General features: G+C 40.1%; 1 protein-coding gene across 1 annotated transcript in view; it reads right to left on the reverse strand.

The window, feature by feature from the left end:
- Positions 1–7607, reverse strand: part of STK17B (serine/threonine kinase 17b) — a 31740-nt gene extending 24133 nt beyond the window's left edge. Inside the window, exon 1 of the mRNA XM_045806372.2 lies at positions 7349–7607. The gene's annotated coding sequence lies outside the window, so the exon portion shown is untranslated. The remainder of the gene's footprint in view (positions 1–7348) is intronic.
- Positions 7608–22810: the final 15203 nt, after the last annotated feature.

Below are 22810 nucleotides of genomic sequence, written 5' to 3' on the forward strand. Positions count from 1 at the left end.
AAAATAAGACATCATAGACACAGCTGAAGTTGGTTTCTTCTTTCCATCCCCAATTTATAGTCCCACTAGCACTAGGTGGGAGAGCTTATTATTTCCTTGCCAACATTTGTCCCACTCAGGCCTTTAATTTTGGCTATTCTAGTGTGATGAAGGGAAATGAAATTTTGTGATTTACTTTACATTTCTCTAATTACTAGTGAGGAAAGCTTCAATTCTGCTTCCTCTAAAGTATGGATTATAATAGAATCTATTTTTAATCTATGGATTAAAATTAAAATATGATGTACCCATATAGAATGACACTGGTACAGTGCTAATCATTAGAGTACATCAAGATTGTTCAGTAAGTAAATATTGTTACTATTCTACCCAAAGATACTCTCTACACCAGCCCCGGCTGTTGTTGAGAATTTGTACTGTTTCCATATACAAAACTCTCACCCCAGGTTAGCTTAAAATCAACTCTTAAAATTCTGCCTTTTTTTTTTTTAAACTGTGTTTTGGTAAACTATTTGTGTACTTTCTTAGATCCGATGGCATGCGATTACAATGGTCATATATTCTTTTCAGAAAAATCAAAATGGTTACCAATTTCTATGCTCAATCTATTTTTTTTCAGGTCATCTTTGGGTTTTGACAATTTTTTTCTAAACGTAAGAGTCTATGACTGCTTACAATAGCATTTGCATTATACATACATATATACAGAAAAGGGATGTACCTGTATCATGGAAACAAATTGGGCTACATGCCTAACACTGTCCTTCGATCAGGCCTTGGGAAATATAAGAACTACGTGTCAAATTCAATCATAGAGACAGAGTATAGGCTCTTGATTCTGAGATGTTCACCTCATCTAGATTCTAGAATCTAAGATCTTTATCTCATGCTGTATATCAGCTACAAAGTGCTCTAAGAACTCCAGCAGAACTAATCTTATGAATATTTTCTGCTCTCAAGTTTCCAAAGAGTCAATATGGATCTTAGATGTAGTAAAAGATTTATGCTCAGTGAAACAGGATTAATAATAATGGAAAAAAGAAACTTGTTGAATGAATGAACCCCAAAGTTCAAAAAGTGTTTAAATATACCTAAATAATAGGATACTATATACTCAAAAATCGTGCTTTCAAAGAATATTTTTAACTCCTATAATATTAAGTGAAAAAAGGAAGACACAAAAAGTATATACACTATGATAATTTTGTGACAAAAATATAAAACAAATAGAAGAAAAGACTGGAAAACTAGGGCAAAATGTTAACAGTGGTTATCTTTGGGTGGTGGGATTATGGCAGTATTTTTACTTTCTTGGTATTTAAAGTATCTACACTAAGCAGGTACTACTTTAATAATAGGCAAATAATGAGCAAATGCCTTTGGGAAAAAAGATGGCTGTGAATATATATGACTAGACTCTAAATGCAGGAACTTACCCACTTGCAACAGCAAAATATATCTCTTTACACATTAAGGGTTTACTTGGCTATAGTTCAAGAGCCATTCTTGTTCAATTTTTTTAAGGCCTCAGTTTTCTCTGCATTTATATAGAGCAGATGGCATCCACCATCCAAATAATATGTCAATTCTTATGCAGAGACCATATAAGCATTCAGGGTAAATACTAAACAAGAATTAATGCCTTGTTTAATACTGGATAGAAAAGACAATTTAACAAATTCTGAATTAATGTTATAGTTACAATTCTATATAATGAATAACAATTTGTAACTTTAAAATACACACCTTTACTATGAATATCACTTGTGAAAATCTAGACTTTTCCTGGGACCCCCTTCCCTCCCAAAATCTAAAATGTGATATCCAAATATACATGTAAATATTGTTTTATAATATCTATTATTCAGTTATGTTAGAAGGCAAAAGAGCTGACCTTTAAAGGATTGATAAGATAATAACAAAATAAATAGGGCCTTATTAAATCAAGCTACTTGACAGTATTTCCTAATACTGGACATTGCCTTGTGTTTAATTTTTTACCCTAGCAAATTTTCCTCCCCTCACATGTACTGTTCATCATCATAATGCTGAATGTACCCACAGGCATTTTTAAGACTCTAAATGTAGCTGAAAACAGCACTGGGCAATCAGCAGTTCTTTTAAATACATGTTAATACAAAAATCATTTTTTGAATCGTGATACATTTTACTCTAGCTCTCAATATGCTGGAATACAAGCTATGTCTCAGAAAAAAGAGCAAGCACATTTCTGAAAACAGAACCTTACACTTACCTACTTATTGTTAAAATACCTATATTACAGACTGCTTAAGGCGTCCATATAGCATCCTGTAAGTGTATTTTCCTTCTATTTACTGCACTTGAACCAGCTGCCACAGCCTAGATATTTTTCCATTTCTTCTCTTTTGGCCAATTTTACTTATAGTGGAGCATAAATGTTACCCGTTGTCAAAACCCTTCACAAACATCTGGTTGCCTGTCACATAAGATTTAATCCTTGGGTACATGAAGGTTATCAGTCAACCCTCTGTGTCTCTGTGTATCTTCCTAAATTTCCCAACAATTTTTCTTTAACTCCAACAATTCCAGACCATTTCTTTGTTTTCTACCACAACTCACATAATTGATTCTAAATTGCCAATATGTCTAGATCTATTTGAAATTCATTTCATAACACTTTATTAGGCTATACTAATAAAAAAAAATCCTAAGGGACTTAGCAGGTAAATGTGTATGTGTGTGTGTACAGAGGTATACAATTAAAGACACAATCAGGCACTAGAAACAGAGGGTAATAGAAGGCAAGATAAAATTAAGCTTCCAAGTATACAGTACCTCAAACTTATTCTCGAAGATTTTTCTCTTGTTAACTCCCATCACAATAATTACAATAAGAATTCTGATATGGATCAGTGAAGGAAGTACCAGAGGAAATGTCAGGCTTGATGTGGGCCTTAACTTACTTGAAGGGAGACAGCAATGTGATGTGATCAAAAGTAAGACAAATAAGAGTCCCTATAAAACCGTTAAATAGCTCTATTTAAAAAATATTCATCACAATATTCATTTCAAAGTTATCAATAAAAATGTCTTACAGAAATAGGACATATCACATACAATATATGAAAACATCTGGAGAATTAAATTGTCTGCTTTGATCCCTTCATTAGCCACCCAGTACCTATAAGCTAAAGCCCTACTGCATGACACACAAAAGCCTTTGAGGGCCAGGTACACACCAGTTTCACTTCCTGCCACACTTTTTTTTGCCTCTACATCTCTGTTCTACTTTTCTGCCTGAAATGTTCTTTCTACTTTTCCTTAAAAGGATAATAAGTCTTCTCATACACCCTTCACATCTCAACATAGAAGGTCACCTAACCCAGGAAGCTTTGCCTAAAACCCACAGATTGGTTTAAATGCCTCTCATTTACCTTTCAAACAGGAGGAACAGGAGGACCCTTGACATACCTCTTTACCTCAACATGTAACATATTAGACTACAATTATCTTTAGTGTCTAAAGTGCAACAACATTTGCTTTTGTGTCTAAACTCCTGCCATGATGTCAGGCACCCAATTGGAATTTTTTCTAATGTTTCATAAACTGAATTATAAGAATTATCAAATACAGCAACAAGAATTTTTAGGTGAATCTCATATCTTCAAGGGTTTAGCAAAACTTGAGGTCCATCTTGAAATTATAATATTGGAGCTTCAAGCAGCTTAGTCTCTGCTTAATATTTGGCTAAATAAAATAAATATTCTAAACTATTAGAGAATTTCAGTTCTAAAAAGGATAGCCATAAAGCCTAGAAACATGGATAAAATTATTTTATCATATATTGTAATGTAATACCAACAGACCATTTGTTTTTTATTTACCTGTCTTTCCAGACTAGATGACCACCTGTTTTTATGTGAATACCTACTTCAGCTAAGAATATCTATATTTTAAAAGCTACCTCATTCAGGAAATTCAGATTTTTGTCCTGGTAAGGACTGACAAATCTACATCATCATGAAGTAAATTCAAAAAGCAATGGCAAACAAAGAAAGGCACGAGATTACAGGGAAACAACTCCTTCTTTCTATATCAGCATTTTATAGCTATAAAGTTTTTCCTAGGAAACAGAGGAACTGGAGATTTATTTACCTGGTATCCATCAAAATGAAGAAAGCACTTTCTGCTAGTGTAGCAGAAGAACCCATTTTTAGTCATTGATTAGAAATAAAGGTATTGGTGTAGGGATAAGGATGAAGATGATTTTCAATTTCAAGAAAGAGACTATATTCCTTCTACTAACTGTACTCTAATAACAGGTTTTGTTTGTTGTTTGTTTCTAAATATTGAATAGGAAGTATAAGTCAAGAATTTAAAATATAAAATTTTCCTTTTAAAATCACAAAAGGAAGCCCGCTAACTCTAGTCCAACCAATCTAGTATATACAACCCAAGGGCTGAAGTTCTAGGTAACAACCCCAGGCCTGATTCTATGCCTTCCTTCAGAAGGAAAATTAAACCCTGTAATTGTGAACCAGGATAGGAAGATGTTGAAAAACAGAAATATAGTGGATCAACAAACACACAGTACTTTCGTTCATCAGATGGAAAATTAAGTTTCTGTTGTAAAATAAAGTACTGTTCACTGACTGCGCTGCTGAAGTACTGTTTGTCCAGTAACCATTACAATGTAAAATGGGATACAATCCTTTAAGGATTTAAAGATGAAACTACCATGTCACTGTTAATATCAAAATTTTTAAATGCTTAATGCATAACCAAGCCCTCTTTTGGTGAAGAATTTGCAAAGGGTCAGGGTTGCACCAAAATATACACACAAATATTAAAAGAAACTGATTAATTTAGATGTTTAAAGTGGCATTGAGGTTCAAGGTTAAACGTTACTGGAAAAAAGGATAAATAAAAGAAATTTTAAAAAATTTAACTAAATATGTCTTGAAAATAGCAACACCACAACATATTTATATAAAAATAATTGTAACTTAATCTATAAGTAAATTTGTTAATTGAAATATTCAAAGAAATATCCTTTGAAAATAACCTATTGTAAAATATAAATTACTTAAAATAAACTACTTAAAAATTAAATTATAGAATTCTGTCATCAATATGGTGGAAAACTAAAGCAACTAAAATATTTAAAGTTTTCCCAAAGGGAAAGGAAGTACATAAATGACTGTTAATGTTTCGGACACAACCAATACCCACAGAATGCAAAAGAATTCTTAAAACAAAACAAAACAAAACAAGAATCAATCAAAATCTTTTAAAGCAGTAAATCTAGGAGTACTGTTCTTAGCTGCCAATTTTATATACAGGAAATATGCACTACAATATAATATACATGCAATTTTGAGACAACTTTAGGATTTAGTGAAAGTTAGCAATTGATTTCCTTGATTCATGGGTTTTAAATTAGGTCTCGAGTACAACAAGAAATTTTTGATAAGGATATTCTCTCATAACAGCTTCAACACAAAGTTTTAAAAATACATTAAAATATTTACTTAATACCAGTAAAGCACTGCCAATGCAAGCTTAAAAATAAAATTGTTTGATTAGAAACATGCCATAAAATGCCTCTATCTTCTTCAGATTTGTTATTAATGTGCTGACACAGTGATCAATTAGTCAGGTTTGACTTTCCTAAAAACTGATCCTATCTTAACCAAACCGTAATTCAATAGAGTCCAAAGGCAACTACAACCATTCTGTCCACACACGCACACAAATACTTTAAATTACACAAGTTTAACTTTTAAAACTTAAATATATTGCCATGTAAATATATTTCACTTCAATTTTAGATCCATAATTTAGAAAATGATCTAAAATGCATGTTATGTATCTCAAAAATAAAGCAGCTATTAGTAACTCCACTTATTAATATATTAGAAAATTTAAAAAAAAATGAAACATCTCACAGAAGGATGAATGGGGAAGAAGAGAAGTCTTAAATTAGGGCACTGTTTCTATGGACCAACTTTTTCAAAAATACAAAGTTCTATGGTTATGTGGTTTAATACTTATAAAACAAACACTTAGTCGTAGTTAAAAACTAATTCTAGACAGTTCACTATAAAACAATAAAACAGTGTATCGATGAGAAAATAAGTTTATTATCTTTTTTTTTTAATAAAATCGTGCTCGTGGGCTCATATTGCCAGGTTACATACATTCGCCACCGCTTGCCCAGTCATCTCCGTAGACCATGCTGTCTCAGCGCATGGGAACTTAAAGGGGCCGCGCCATATCAAACATCTCTGCAAGGTTCAGCATTTCACTGGTAGCCGAGGTAAACATTACGTTGGCAAAACAGTGACTGTGATACACAGACCTAATATTACTGAAATCTGACCAGCATGTGGTTGGATTTTTAAAGTGTATTTTTCCTTCTTAATTTTAATTTGCAAGTTTATGTCCGAGTGTCTCTGTCCCATCACAGAAGGAGGAAGAACTACTACCAGCTACCAGTTGCCACAAAGTCTCCTCCAACTTTGTCTCTACTTATCCCTCCAAGGGAATTCAAACGAAGCGCTTTTCCCTACAATAAAACAGAGAGCTGCATAAATTTCAGTAGCGTAGTCATCATATAGTTGTATAGTTTCAGGATGGCTCGTGTACGCTTAAGTGATTTACGCGGCGCCAAAATAAAATCAGATCGCTGGAAATCACCGAAACAACTGAATTCGTCTTTTCTCTTCAATGGCTTTACAAAACTGTTCACAAGCAGTAACTGAAAACGCCGCACGGGATGAGCACAAACTTTCTCGAGACGAAAGGCAGCTGTGAGCAGGACGCGTCCACCAGATGTGAACACGTCCTGTGCCCACACCACAGCTGTGAACGCGGAAGGGACAGGAAGGACCACATCGACGCGACGTGGAAAGGGGCGCGAGCGAGGACGTCGGGAAGGGAGCCCCCGCGGGACGCGACCCGGGGAGAGCCCGGGCAGGCCAGGGGACGGCGCGCACACGCACACACAGGCGCCCCGACTGAGGAGGGGGTTGGGAGGACCACCGGACGCCCCAGTCCCGAATGTGAGGGAACCAGCGAGGCAAGACTCCAGCCCGAGAGCGGAGAGAGGCCCGGGGCAGTCGGGCCACCTGAGGGGTTGCAAAGTCCTAGTCCACCTCCACCAGGCCGGGGGTCCGCGTTCTGAAGAGACCCGAATCTGCCCACACTGTCTGCATCCCTCCTCGTGACCCCTCCCTCCCACGTTAGGAGGGGGAGTCTCCATACCCAGAATAAAGGGGGCGGGTTCAGGGGTTCAGAGTCGCAGCCCGGAGCCCACCCACCAGTCGCGGCAGGACCGCGGTCGCGCGAAGCGAAAGACACTGACCGCTCTGGCCGCAGCAGGTTCTCTCGGGGCTGCCCCCTCCAAGGGGGCTCCCGTCCTGCCCCACGCCGGTGGCCACCACACGACTTGTTCTCCAGCTCTAGCCCAGTGATGCGCGAGGTAGCTCCGAGCGTGGTAGGACCCACTTTTACTCTTCTGGACAACGGCCAACAGTTGTGACCTGTTCCCCTGTGAGGTGGCTCCCGGCGACGGCAGCGAAGACGGTGACCCGAGCTTACAGTTGAGGTTTGAAAACTGCAGCCGCGTTGCGGGGCAGGGCTGTAAGCGAGAACCCACCCCCTCGGCCGGGAGAGCCAATCCGAGAGCGCATTGAGGGCGGGGCAGTCACGTGACGGGCGGGGCGGGGCGCCGGCCGTGGCGCATGCTGAAGGGCGGAGCTGGCGGGGGGCGGCCGGAGCCCTGAGAGGGTGTGGCCCGTGCGGCCGGAGTCTGGGCGGAGCGGCGGAGCAGGTGGGGGCTCTGGGGTAATTGCGGCGAGTGAGGGGTGAGACGCGCTGCCTGCCAGGACTGAGCGCAGGGCTGAAAATTCGACTGAGTGCACCATTCCCTGCCTTCAGAGTGGTCAGTCCGCGAGGCGTGAATATGTGCAAACTGGAAAGAGGAAGAAATAAATTTAGTCCCAGATGCTCACTCATTCCCAAACTTCTGTGCCTACCAAAGACTTGCTTTCTAACTTCCTAGTCATCTTCCCTATGACTCGAAACCACCCTGCAAGCAGAGACCCAGTTTGCTTCAACGTGGCAAGCATCAACATCACTGGGGAATTTATGGAGCCTGAGCCCCACTACTGAAGTTCGCTTGAGGAAACTGAGTCCTGAGGCCTGGCTGAAGGCAGTGTAAGGAAAGTCCGAATAGGGTGAATTGCTGATTTTGCATATAGGTGCTAAGGGAAGAGATGAAAGCCCACAGCAGCTCCTCGGGATCTGTCATCCCTTGAAGACAATGAAAAAGTTGAAAGTTCTGTGCAAGGCACAATTGAATTTTTAAGAATATGTATAACCTAGGATTGGTTGCAGAGTATATTTACAGTAATTGTAGAAGATGACTAGGAAAATATATTGGGAGAGAAATAGTTCTCTTTCAAAAGGCTGTAACATTCAGCCAACATTTACTTATTTAAGACTTATTTATTCTAGAGAGAGAAAGCGTGTGAACGTGAGAAGCGGCAGAGCTGGAGAGGGAAAGAGAATTCTCAAGCAGATTCCCCGCTGAGCACTGAACCTGACATGGGACTCATCCAAGGACCTTGAGATCATGACCTGAGCCGGAATCAAGAGTCAGCCGCTTAATCAACTGAGCCGCCCAGGAGCCTTGGTCAACATTTAAAGAGGTTTTCTTGTTCTATCCCAGTAAGCCAAGCAAATTCCCGTGAAGCCATCTGTTGACTCTCACATACTGTATTTTTCTTAAGATAAATGCATAAAATGCCTTATAATCATTTAATGAAGTCTGCTTGTAGTTACTTAACTGACTCATCCCAGTTTAATGTGTCACTTGGAGAATACTGCTTACATCTATCTAGTTTCTTGTTGCTAACACTTGAACTGACGAGAGAAGTCTATGGTTAGCATAGAAACAAACAAACAAAAGCCACATGCTGAAATGGACTTTTCAACTATCATCATCTAAGAGTTCACAAACCAATAAGACTGTTCCCATCTTTTTTTAATGAACACTGAGGTGGCATCCCAGAGGTCTCTGTACAAGCACTGGAACCAGTAATCTCTGGGAATCGCAGATATCATCACAGTGAGTGCGTGTGTGTGTGTGTGTGTGTGTGTGTAATGCTAGACCTCCTCAGTTACAACATTTGATCAACTGCCAGCTCAAAATCTCCACACACTCAGTCTGCCTTCTCCTCTGTCATTAACCCAGTCCCATATCACTTCACACCTAGAGGCAGACCTTTCTCCATTACTACTTTAAACCAACCCTCCTTGCTCACAAGCCCTGGGCTCAAACCATCAGCTTCTAGAGGATCTTTTCATATCTTGCATTTTCTGCCCCTGCCTTGGCTCCAGAATTTCACCATCCTCCTCATCAGCACCTGTTCACCAATTTCCAACTATTAGAAGGCTACCCTCTCCAGAAATCAGAAATTTTGCTGATTTCTCCTTTCCACACTCAGCCTGATCACCTCTCTGCCTTACATTGCTCAGTGTAGGGCTCGCATTAGACTTGTTCCATGTGTTTCGCTTATGCCCTTAAATAGATTCTTAACCCTTGTGCCTGATGTCAGGTTTGCCAGCCAGGATTTAACACATTATCCCAGGGACACTCAACTACACTTGCTTGGCCTCAGGCACTGTGGTTCAAGTAACGAGGAATACCTGGTGCTGAGAAGCAGGCTGTACCATCTGTGGCCTTGCAATAAAATTCAGGGGTCAGTTATGTCTCTCCATCCAATCACATTTACCAAAAGTTATTCATAGCCTTGTCAAAGGCACATATCTTGTTCTCATTCCCTTGAGTAGGCAATCTTCATGTGACCTAATGGTCATTTTGTGGGCGTTGCATCTGACCACGCAGTTCATTAAGTTGCTCCTCCTATCCCACATTTGACCAAGGATGCTGGTTACTATGGGCTGTGTACCTGCCAAATTCATCCGTTGAAGTCCTAACCGCTGGTACCTCAGAATGTGACTGTATTTGGAGATCAGGCCCTTAAAAAGATAATTAAGGTAAAATGAGATTATATAGGTGAGTGGTAATCCAGGATGAAGAGATTACACCATCAACAAAATGAAAAGGCAACCTACTGAAAGGGGAGGAAATATGTGCAAATCATGTATCTGGCAAGGTGTTAACATTCAAAATATATAAAGAGCCCACACAACCTCATAGCCAAAAAACAAACAATCTGGTTTTAAAATGGGCAGTAGATCTGAATAGACATTTTCCCAAAGAAGTCATACAGGTGGCCAACAGGTATATGAAAAGATACTCAACATCACAAATCAGGGAAATATAAATTGAAACCACAATGAGATGTTACCTCATACCTGTCAGAATGGTGATTATCAAAAAGACAAAAAAATAACAAGTGTTGGTGAGGCTTTGGGGACAGGGGAACCTGTGTGCACTATGTAAATTGGCACAGCCACTACAGAAAAGTATGGAAGTTCCTCAAAAGATTAAAATATAACTACTATATGATCCAGTAATTCCACTTCTGAGTATTTATCCAAAGAAAACAAAAACATCAATTCAGAAAGATATCTTCACTCCCATGTTCATTGCAGCATTATTTACGGTAGCCACGATATGGAAACAACCTAAGTGTCCATGAATGGCTAAATGGATAAAGAAATTGTGATACATACACAACGTAATACTATTCAGCCATAACAAGGAACGAAAGTGTGCCATTTGTAACAATGTAGCTGGAGCTCAAGGTGGAATAAAAGACAGAGAAAAACAAGTTCTGTAGGACCTCACTTATATGTGGAATTAAAAGCAAAACAAAACAAAAAACCAAGCTCATAGATAACAGATTGGTGGTTTCCAGAGATGAGGGGTGAGAGAGGCGGAAGAAATGGGTGAAGGGGGTCAAAAAGTAGAAGCTTCCAGTTATAAAATAATTAAGTCATGGAGACATAATGCACAGCATGATGACTATAGTTAATAATACTGTATTGCATATTTGAAAGGTGCTAAGAAAATAGATCTTAAAAGTTCTCATCACTAGGAAGAAAGTGTATTTGTACTATATAAGGTGACGGATGTTAACTAGACTTACTGTGGTGACCTTTTGCAATGTATAAAATATCAAATCATTATGTTGTATACCTGAAACTAATATCGTATTACCTGTCAATTATGTCTCAATTTAAAAAATAATTTTAAAAAGAGATTACAACACAGCCTGAGGGATGACCATGTGAGGACGTAGGGAGAAAGCAGTCATCTACAAACCAAGGAGAGAGACCTCAGAAGAAGCTAAACCTGCTGACACCTTAATCTTGGACTTCTAGCCTGCAGAACTGTGAGAAAATAAACTTCTGTTGTTTAGGCCATCCATTCTGAGGTATTTGTTACGGCAGCTCTACCAGACTAATGCAGTGGTCCTTCCCAGTCGCTGAAAATGAATCACCGTCTGTAACCAGGGGTGGGCATTCTTTCTATGCATGCCACAATATTCACCACACTGTGCCCAGGGAAAGTGACCCTCCCCAATCACAGCAGGTCTGTCACCACAAGCTGAATACACTGATCAGGGATATCTGGACATATCCTCCCTGGTAGCACATTTATTCCCTACAGATGCAGAGAAGGGTGTTAGTTTACACAGTGAAGAAGGCCCAAATTCCAAACTCCTGCCATTGACATATGCTCCTTCTGAAGAAAGCCTTACCAGTTATTTTTGTGTCAAGATCCTACAGTTTAATCCATGTGGCAAGAACCAAACAGACACAGCTACCTGTCTCCAACTGAATAAACCAGAAAGTCGTGTCCAGGCTAAACGCAGCCAGATGCAAGTGGGGGGCAACAGACCCTGAAGGGGCTTGGCTCAAACTTCCACCCAACAGGGGTACTCAGGCTGCATGGACTCAGGCCCATCCACACAGAGGGAGGAGTGCCGGGTGTACTCAGATGGATAAGTCACAGTACTTTATCCATGGTGCCTACAGCCCATCCCAGTTTGGGAAGCACTGGGGACCACAGAGTCCTCACGTCTCCTGGCTCTCCTAAGACAAACCCTGTTAGCAAAGGTAATTGGGGGCAAGTCTTTCCTGATGAGAATAATGAGTCAGACTGGTACAGGGTGATACTATTCTTTTCCTCAAAGGGAGATAGTAGTCTTTTCTCCAAAGCACCCATGGCTGATGATCTAGGTTGCCAATCAAACCAGCCACCACACCACAGCTGATAAAGTATAAACTTCGAAACCCATCAAAAAGAAATGTTGTTTTAAATGTTCTAGTAGTTACACCTAAAAAGAAAGAAAAACAGGTGAAATTAATTTTAATAATATATTTCACTTAACCCAGTATGTCCAAAATATTGTCATGTCAACATGTAATCAATATGAAATTATTTTTTAAAAAGATTTTATTTATTTATTTGACAGAGAGAGAGAGAGCACACAAGCAGGGGGAGAGGCAGAGGGAGAGAGAGAAGTAGGCTCCCCACTGAGCAGAGAGACCAATGTGGGGCTGCATGCCAGGACCCTGAGATCATGACCTGAGCTGAAGGCAGATGCTTAGCCGACTGAGCCACCCAGATGCTCCTCAATATGAAATTATTAATGAGATGTTTTACAATCTTTTTTTATATTGTCTTAAATCTGGTGTATTTTACACCACACATTCCAATTCTGATACTGAATTTTCACTGGAAACACTGTATGTAGATTGCACAAAATGTACTGTTGAAAAAAGAAAAATCACATCCCTATGTGGTTTCAAACACAACAGTTTTCAGTGACTGAATGCCGTATCAGTTTCTTAATTCAAATTTAATCAAAATGGAAGAAAATTGTGATGCAGTCACAGCAGCCACATTCCAAGTGTTCCAAAACCGCACGTGCTCGGTGCTACTGTGTCGGACAGCTCAGGGCCAGGGGCTAGACATGGGCCTTCCAATCGCTTTTAAACCTCAAATTATTATTATTTTTTTTAAAGATTTTATTTATTTATTCGACAGAGATAGAGACAGCCAGCGAGAGAGGGAACACAAGCAGGGGGAGTGGGAGAAGAAGAAGCAGGCTCATAGCAGAGGAGCCTGATGTGGGGCTCGATCCCATAACGCCGGGATCACGCCCTGAGCCGAAGGCAGACGCTTAACCACTGTGCCACCCAGGCGCCCCTAAACCTCAAATTATTGAATGCAGTACCAGGCACAGGGAGCTGCTCAATTGATCATAGCATCAAGGGCAGCCGGAAACGTCAAAAATCTGTAAGCCTCAGTAGCCCAATTCCCTTGTTCTAGACGGGAGAGAAACCCAGAATGAGAGAAGTTAAGGTGCTGACAGAAGAGCACACAAGTGAACTAGTTGGAGCGTATCTGGACAAGAGTTTAGGTCTCCTGATCCTTAGCCCTGAGGTCTTTCAATGTCATTACCTCAGCCATACTTCAAGGGGAAAAAAACCCAGATTTTTACATTTATTTGAATAATCACTTGAATGATGTGGGAAAAGAAAAGCGTACTTGTATCCTAGTCGTACTTGCTAACCTGATAAAGACAGTGTGTTCTAGAATGTCTAAGGGCTCCTTCCACTCGGTCTGGGGTCTAGGTGATTTAATCTGTCCGTCCTCTTACCTCGGCCTGTCGCCCCTTGGAGCTGCCTCACTGCACATCCGTCTTGCCCTCCCCCAGAGCGTCCGGCCACATTTTCTGGTCTGCAGCTGTCCTCTGCCAGCTGTCCACCACAATTTGGTTAACGTTGTGCTTCAGAGAATCCTGTATATTTGCAAATCAAAGTGTTCAGTAGAAACTGCAGCAAAATTGGAGAAGAGCTGCTACCGTCCTGCCGTGAACAGAGCCCTGGGGCCCTGCCTCCTGGCAGCTGCGAGAGAGAGGATGTAGGTGTGGTTAAATTTGTGGCATCAGGCAGACCTGCATTCATGTCTCAGTTCTGCCCGGTTCCAGTTGTGTGACTTAGGGCAACCCTCAGTTTCCTCATCTGTACAATGAGGATAATAATAATAGCTACTTCTGTGAGATTTAAATACGGTAGTGCACACGGAGCCCATTGCTGGACAAGGGAACGCCCTCAGTTCCTGAGCAGTTATTTTCCGGGGGTCTGCAGGCTCTCCGAAGAGGAGGGCTACGTATATCTGGCTCACTACTGCACCGGGGACTAGAAAAATGCTTGAGACGTAGTAGGTCCTAAATGAATGTCTAATGACTTTTTAAGATACTTACAGTTTCCCTCACCTCTTAGGATTGATGCTAAGAGAAATGGTTGGGGGGAAAATATGGCTACGTCACTGCTAAGGAAAGAGGAGAGGGAGGTGGCTGCTTCCGCCCTCAGCATCCACCTGGTGGAGGCACCCAGGTTCAAAATGAAGCTGCAGGGTCAACAAATGTTGACGTGCAGGGCTGTGTGCGATAGAGAAATTAGAGTCACTAGTGTTTAAAAGGAAGTAGATTATTGAGTTGAACAAAGAAATAAATGTAGGGTGTAAAATTGTCACTTACTTGATTTGAGTAGATAAATGTCTACTAGTTCTCCCCGCAAAATCTCCTTTCTTTTTATTCTCCTAGGAAACCTCCTCTACCCATGGTATATTCCATGAATCGTGACCTGCTGTCCCATTCCCCAGAGCACACAGCAGTAAGAAATAGTAAAGTTTCCAGGAACACTTCACTGAGTCAGTTTTCTTACAACAGGCAGCAATAGGTATAGATAAGGCAGAGCCGACTTTTAACCTCTACCAGCTCCCTTGTTGGGAATGGTCCTTGCCTCAACTGGCTTAAGGTGACAGCATGAGCCTTGAGAGGCCGATCTACTCCACTAGCTGAGTACTTTCATGGCACAGAAGTGTTGGCAATTTGGGAAATGGTAGTATTAATGATTATCACAACACCGCTAACACAGAGGATATTCAAAGCATCCTTGAGTTTTTGCTATAGTTAACCTTACCTCTAGATATAGAGAACACGTTTCATAGCTTCATTTTCACAAAAAGAGATGTACGTATAGAGCTGTTTAGAAACCCTTTAAAAGGCACATATTACTAGGTGAGACCTTGAGCAGGTTATAATATTTCCATGCCTGTTTCTTTTCATCTGTAAAATGGAAATGATAATACACCCCCACAGGGTAAGACTAACAATAGCTTATAAGTAATGAGCCTGGCATTGTTCTAAATGTGCTATTTGTGTTTACTCATTTAATCCTCACACTCCTATAAGCAAAGTGCCAAGTTTTCCTCCCTCAAAGAAAGAAAACTAAGGGGCAGGGAATTTATATAATCTGAGTCACTAATGTAGCAGTAACTAGGAGAGCCCGGGTTCAAGTTCAGCCTCTACTAGCTGGCCTTTCACTGTGGGTGTCTAATAACTGTGTCTATCAACAATAGAGTAGAGGGTTCTTGGGTGTTTAATTCACTTTAGCTCCTGGAGTCCCTGATCTTCTCATCTTTTTGTTTCCTCTCACAACTCCCATTCCAAAATTTTTTCATTTTAAAATAACTTTACAAATATATAACAAATGCAAGAGGAAGGGGCTAGAATGATCCACGTGCCAATGGATTCAAGTTAGAGACATTGGTATGAGCAATGCTGAACTTAATATAGAAGCAAATGTTTACATATAGAAATATTTATAGATATGTATAGATATGTGTCAGAGCATGTAGAAGCAATGACAGTAACAGTAAGCACACCTACCACTCAGGCCTTGCTTTCCAATACCGTTCTCTAATAAAAGGAACCAGGGCTCCTTGGAGAAACTGATGTTTCTGGGAATGGGGAAGGAAACATACAGATGGGTCTGGAACATTGTGTAATGCCAGAAAGAAGGAAATTCCAACAAACAAAACCACCATACACTGATGGGGGTATATCAAAGGGACCCAGGAGCCAACTGAAAGAGCTCCCAACAACCAAAGCCGGGACAATTTGAGCAACTGTGTTAAATAAATAAAGTAGTATCGGATTATAAACCAAAGAGTAACATAGATGTGCACGAGTACATAATAATATAAAAAATGATTGAATAAATAAAGAAAAATAAATCTTCCCTACATACAGAAGAATTCTGAGTAATTTATATAGGTACTCTTCAGGTTGGTGGAGTGAACTCCCTGCTTCTGAGGTGTGGCCTATGCATAGTGACAGTCTTCCAAAAAGGACAGTGTGGAAAGGTGGGGTAAAAAGTAACTTTACAGTGAAAAACTTCTGACAGCCAGGTGACAATCACCTACTTCAAGTCAGGCGTCAAGGATGACAAATAATCACGAGTCACTTTAACAACACCTACCCTTAATATGATATAAAGAGAATGATACTTGGCCTCTGTCGTCTTCCTCCTCAAAACCCATAACCCCCATTTACCCATGAGAAAAACATCAGACAAATCCCAATCGAGGGACATCCTACCAAATACCTGGCCTGGTCTCCTTAAAACTGTCAAAGTCATCAAAAGCAAAGGAAGTCTGAGAAACAGTCAAGTCGAGAGATATCTAAGGCACCATGATGACTAATAGTGGTATCCTGGATGAGAGCTTGGAACAGAAAAATGACATTGAACAATAACTGAATAAAGTATGAACTTTAGTTAACAATATGAATTAATATCAGCTAATTAATATCAGTTCATTAATGATGACAAATGTGCCCTACTAATGTAAGATACTGCTAGGGGAAACTGGCTGTGGTGTAGTCTCTGAATTATCTTTGCGATAATTCTGTAAATCTAAACTGTTCTAAAATAAAACGGTTGTTTAAAAGAATGAATGACTCTGTCATTGCTTAACATATCCATATTTAGAGTTATAGAATCAGAAATTAAAGCCAGAAACCATCTTTGAGATCCAAGGAGAGGGTAAACCCATAAAGTTACCAAAATACAGTTGTGTCTGGGTGGCTCAGTCGGTTAAGCGTCCCACTCTTGATTTCGGCTCAGGTCATGATCTCAGGGTCCTGAGATTTAGCCTGGTGTTGGGCTCTGCACTTATCAGGCAGTCTGCTTGAGATTTTGTCTCTCTCTTTCTCTCCCTCTGCTCCTCTCTCTCTCTCAAATAAATAAAATCTTTTAAAAAATCCAAATACAGTCCTGCCATTGTTTTTGCAGTTTATGCAGCATACTGTCATATTAGCAATTTGTTGCAGGCCCAATCCTGTCAACCTCTGAGCAAAATTTCCAAATCTTTGATAAAAACATATGTGGCAGGAATGCAGAAAGGGATCTAAAGAGGGGCGCCTGAGTGGCTCAGTCAGTTAAGCGTCTGCCTTCGGCTCAGGTCATGAGCCCAGAGTCTTGGAATTGAGCCTCGTGTCAGGCTCCCTGCTCAGCCGGGAGTCTTCTTCTCCCTCTGCCCCTCACCCTGCTCATGCTATCTCTCTCTCTCTCTCTCAAATAAATAAAATCTTAAAAAAAAATAAAGGGATCCAAAGAATTGTGTGTGTGTCAATGTAATATATACCATCTAATTTCCATCACAAAGTGAATCTTTCATCTAGCAGACCTCAAACTGTGGTAGGGAGACCCTACACCTTTTTAGGGAGTCCCCAAAGTCAAAATTATTTTCATAACAATACTAAGATGATATTTACCCTTTTCACTTTCATTCTCTCACAAGTGTATGATTCCGGTTTCCGGAGACTACAGAGTGTGTGATATAACAACAAATTAATTAATGTGGAAGCAGATATGTTCTCATATCTGCCCATATCCGACTTCTTTAACATATTGCAAAAATGTAAAACAACGCCACCTGTATCATCATTTTCTTTTGTTTAATACAGCGATTTTTCATAAACCATGTCATTTATGTTAACGTATAATTGTTATCTTAAATGAATTAATAAATACTTTTAAAATTTCTCCTTTCATTTCTAATATGGTGAAAATGGACAGATACAACCCACATAAATAAAAATTCCTTAAGTTTCGGGGCACCTGGGTGGCACAGCGATTGAGCGTCTGCCTTCGGCTCAGGGCGTGATCCCGGCGTTATGGGATCGAGCCCCACATCAGGCTCCTCTGCTATGAACCTGCTTCTTCCTCTCCCACTCCCCATGCTTGTGTTCCCTCTCTCTCTGGCTGTCTCTATCTCTGTCGAATGAATAAATAAAATCTTTTAAAAAAAAATTCCTTAAGTTTCTTCATAATTTTGAAAACTAGAAAGATTGAGAACTATTGGTCTAATCACAGGGACCAGTTTGCTCTTTGAGCTTTGGGACATATGTCATTCCATGGACACATCACATCTTGTTCCCTCTCGGGTTATGAGAATTTCTCACCTTTTGAGTCTGCGGAAGTGAAAGTGCCAAATACTCACGCTCCCAGCCTCACCTGCAGCTCGGGCAGGAGCAGTTACCCCAGGTTCTATCAACCACCTGCATACACCTGAGCCTCGATCTGGAGCAAGTGAGGCTAGAGCCAGGAGCAACTCTGTGAGAGAAGAAGTGGCAGGGAAATCAGGTCCCGGAAGCGGTACTTCTCGTGGCCTTTCCTTTATCCACTGTTGGTGGTGTCTCAGCACAAACTGAGGTCTAGAATCCCATCTGGCAGCAGGAGTGGTGTCTTCACCTGAAAAATCCACTGTCATGATTTTGGGTATTGTTCCTGGTTATCTTGCCTGACCCTGGTTCTCCAGCCCAGATCTCTCTTCCATGAGCTACATGATATCCTTTAAATACGTTCCTTTGTAGCTTCAATTATCCAGGGATGCTTAGTTGCTTGCAGTTAATAACTCTGACGGATCATACCAAAAACTGGCTTCTGAGTTAACTTCTGTAGTTATAGATCTTGACTTATTTTAACATCAGCCCTTCTGGAATTCCACAAACAAACCACGGTTAACTAAAGGAAAGAAAAAGTGAAATAAACTTACCTTTTCCTTTTCTGCTATAGAAAACAAGTAACTACATAAATGAATTAAATGCTTGGCATTTCGAAAGATGAAAAAAAAGCATTGGCCTTCTACTCTGGCTGCAAACTTGTACCTAGATTTTGGAATTGTGATCCAACTTTTAACCAGCAGAGTGTAAGATTTTCATTGTGTTACTTCCCAGTTATGCAATTTCTATAAAACGGGCAAGAGGCTCTGAGAGAATGAGTGATGACGCCATGCCATGTGCTTAGTTCATTATAAATCATTGCAAGAACCTCCAGCACTTCTGAGCCAATCAAAACAGAAATGTTCTAACACATTGGAGAGTATCTTGTTTTACAGAGTGCTTTAAAAAGGCACACAAGCTTTCAAACGTACCAAATTATCCAGAAAGGATTTGGGGACTGGTTCCTGTGAGGTTACTTTTCATTATTATTTTATGTGAAATATAAAATATAATGCTTTTCTATTTGAGCTCCTAGGGCCTGGAATGGTTCTGCCGTCTACAGTTTTGCAAGCAAATTTTAAAATATTTTATTCTGGTCATTTTCTTGCTAGACTTCAAAGGTGAAAAGTATGTGGGCCAGTTCGGCCCTTCAGATCTTCTCATTTCACGATAACTCAGATTATAAGGGACTTAAATTAATTTCGACTAGACAAAGTATCTTCTCCTACAATTGAAATACTACCTCCAATTAAGGATCCTTTGAAGTAGTGCCTCGAAATAATCCAGGAAAAACATACAAGGAAAGCAGCCTGTCCTTTTTTCCGCTTTCATGCTCTGTGTCCAGGTTTCAGTTTGGTTAGGGTTCTTGGATCTGGATTGTGATATCTCCGCAGTTAACTTCTCAGAGGAAAGTTCTGTTTATAGGAGAAGTCAACAGAAGAGCATAAATCAGCACACCTCACCTTGGAAACAGGTTGAGAAATAAAAAAGCAGGCACATGTGATAACCAATGATAACCTGTTTTTCACAAGCCTAAATTGGGGGTGCATCTTTTAAAATGAGGGGTTTTTTAAACACTTTGCAGATGATTATCTTGGTGTACTTGAGAGAAGCTGCATGGGCATAAAGTCATCTGTCTTTGTGTCTTCCTGTCTCTCACCCAGGGTATCCGTCTTTCTCTCTACTTGCTAAGAACAGGAAATTGCCGAAATAAAGATTTAATCAGTTCCCATTTCTTCAGTGAGTCTTGCTCAGTTTAACCTAGGTCAATGGCACATTTAGATTTGCCCAAATAAGTTATACAATTTATCAGAATAGGCTAGTTTTGTATAGTTTTTAATTATCTTTTAATCTTACGGGCCTTAAGTTCTTCTCACTATGAAGCTTATCTCTGAGAAGGTTGCTCTTTCAAAGTAAAAATAGGCAATACCTTTGAGACACTGTCCATTACTCATTGACCTAGAAAAATCCCCGTCTAGTAGCTCAGTCCCAAGCAGGTCGAAAAGGCTTCTAGGTCAGTCATGTATGCTGAATGTGGCACAGAATTTACTAGTATTAATAGCACCTGAAGTCTGGATAGCATTTTAGTTAACGTGGAGCTTTCGCTGAGGTTACTGTGAGAAGGCTTGCGTCATCCCACTTTACAAATGAGAAAAAAAGATTCTGAGAGTGACTTTTCCAACTGAGGTCTGGGCTCTTGTCTAGACGTGAAGACTGTCAACCCTCCGGGGCTACCCCTAAGAGAGAGGAAATCCCAACGAGCAAAATGATCTGACCTGCTTTCTCTCCTCTGCCACCCCCACCCTTTCTCTGAGACATTATATGAGGCCCTACCATAGAGCAACCTTGGACAAGAAAGGAAAGGAGGCTGTAATTTGTCAGGAGGGCCCAAAGTCCAGATGGCAAGCCGGGCTGAGCCCCGTGGCTGTCTTGTCTGCATCCACATAGAGCACTGGTATCGCCCCAAAACTTCGTGTTCCTGTGTTGCCACCTGGCTGACCCATGCTCGCTCCCCACTGCGGCTCTGGATTGCCTGGGCAGTTTGGGGCGGGGAATTAGGAAAATCAAGAATGACTTACCTCCCAAAGTAAGAAGATTTAACAAAGAACTAAGAATTCTAAATCAATAGCCAAGGTTCACAGAAGATATTTAAAAGAAAGGAGTGTACCTGTTTTTAAAAGCTGACATTTCTGTAGTGAGATTACATAAGCAGAAAGGATTAAAGTTTTCGTAGTGAAATGACAGGAATGTTTTAAATAAAGCATGATCATACTTTGTCATGCAAGATGCTATGTATATGTCATTTTGTTTAATTCTTGAAACATTACCTTGAGATAGTCTTTATTATTCCTGTTTCTCAGGTGAGGAAACTCAGATTCAGAGAACTTAAGTGACTTGCTTGAGGTCATACAGTTAGAAGTGGAGACAGAATTTGAGCTCAGACGACAAATCCCATGGTCTTTTCAGTGTACTGCCCTACACCCTAAGTAGTAGGTTACTTGTTCTCATTTCTTATTTCCCAAATGTCCTAGCTCCATAACTCATTATACAAAGGAGTTTGTATTGCTGTAGTGGAAAGCTACTTATCTGGTAGTCTAACTTTTAAGAAACAGGAAGGATGCAAAAAAAACTCTTCTGAGAAGCAGGCGTTCACAGCAGGCGTTCACATGTGAGGAGATTCTCATTGGCGTTGAGTATGTCTTTTATGTATACTATGTAATTATTTTGGATGTTACAAGACTTCAATGATAGGATAGTGCAGGAGTTTTCCCTCTGATCTTCCAATGACTGGCTGCTTTTCTACCTTCGGTTCTCACTTTAGATGTTACATCATCTGAAAGGCTTTCCCTGTCCACTGCTGCCCTGCTCTTTATAGCCCTTTTTATCATAATTAATAATGATGGATTTATTTGTTTACTGCTTGTCTTCCCCACGAGATTGTAAATTTCCAAGGACAGGAACTGTGTCTGCTTTTTCATCTGTATTTCCCCAGCACCTGTCATGGTGCCTAGCACAAAGTAGCAACTCAATAAGTGTTGATTGGATGGATGGATGGATGGATGGATGGACAGATGAGTCAATCTTTCCCAGAAGAGTTCCCAAAGGAATCTGAAGGAAATAGGTGATTTGATAATCTGACCTAGGAGAGGCTGGGTTACTTTTTGGGTTAGGGTAGGTCAATCACCTTTCCCTAAAATAGGCCTGAGATTTGGTGGCTTCCTAAAGGCAATACACAGGAATGGTGAGGCCAGTCTACCAGAACAGAAGGGGAAAGGAAATAAATATACTGAGAACTTACCAAATGCAAAGCAGTGTGTTAGATTCACATTATCTCATTTAACATAAAAGCACTGCATGAGAAAGGCATTATCCTTATCCTAAAATGAAAAAAATGAGACTCATACTGGTGAAATTGACAGAGGTCACTCAACCAATAAGTGGCAGATTTGTCATATTTCAAAGACCATGTTTTGTTTTAAGCAAATTAGATTTTAAATTTTTTGTTTTTATATTAGCCTATAACTTATATACAAGAATTGCTTGTATTTTAAGTACATAGCTTGATAAAATCTAAATATGTATGCATCCCTGTGACCACCATCCAGATAAAGAAATAGGACATTTTTAGCCCACCAGAGGTTCCTCTGCACTTCCTTTCAGTCAATATCCCCAAGTCTACCATTATTTTGACTTCCGTCATGACAGGCTCCTGTTGCCTGTTTTCAAACTTTATATTTATGGAATCTTATAATACGCCTTCTTTTGTATTGGGCTTCTTTTGTCTGCAAGATGCATCCATGTTGTTACTTATAGTAGTAATTGATTCTTTTTCATCTCTGAGTTATATTCCAATGAATTAATATAATCACTATTTATTTATTTATTCTAATGTTGGTGGACATTTTCATTATTTCCAGTGTTATTAGCAAAGTGCTATATATATTCTTGAATGTCTGCTTTGGTGGACTAGGCACTCGTTTCTGTTGGGC

This window comes from Ursus americanus, chromosome 1 (assembly GCF_024610735.1).
Source record: "Ursus americanus isolate L20-20 chromosome 1, mUrsAme1.1.p, whole genome shotgun sequence".
Taxonomy (NCBI): Eukaryota; Metazoa; Chordata; class Mammalia; order Carnivora; family Ursidae; genus Ursus; species Ursus americanus.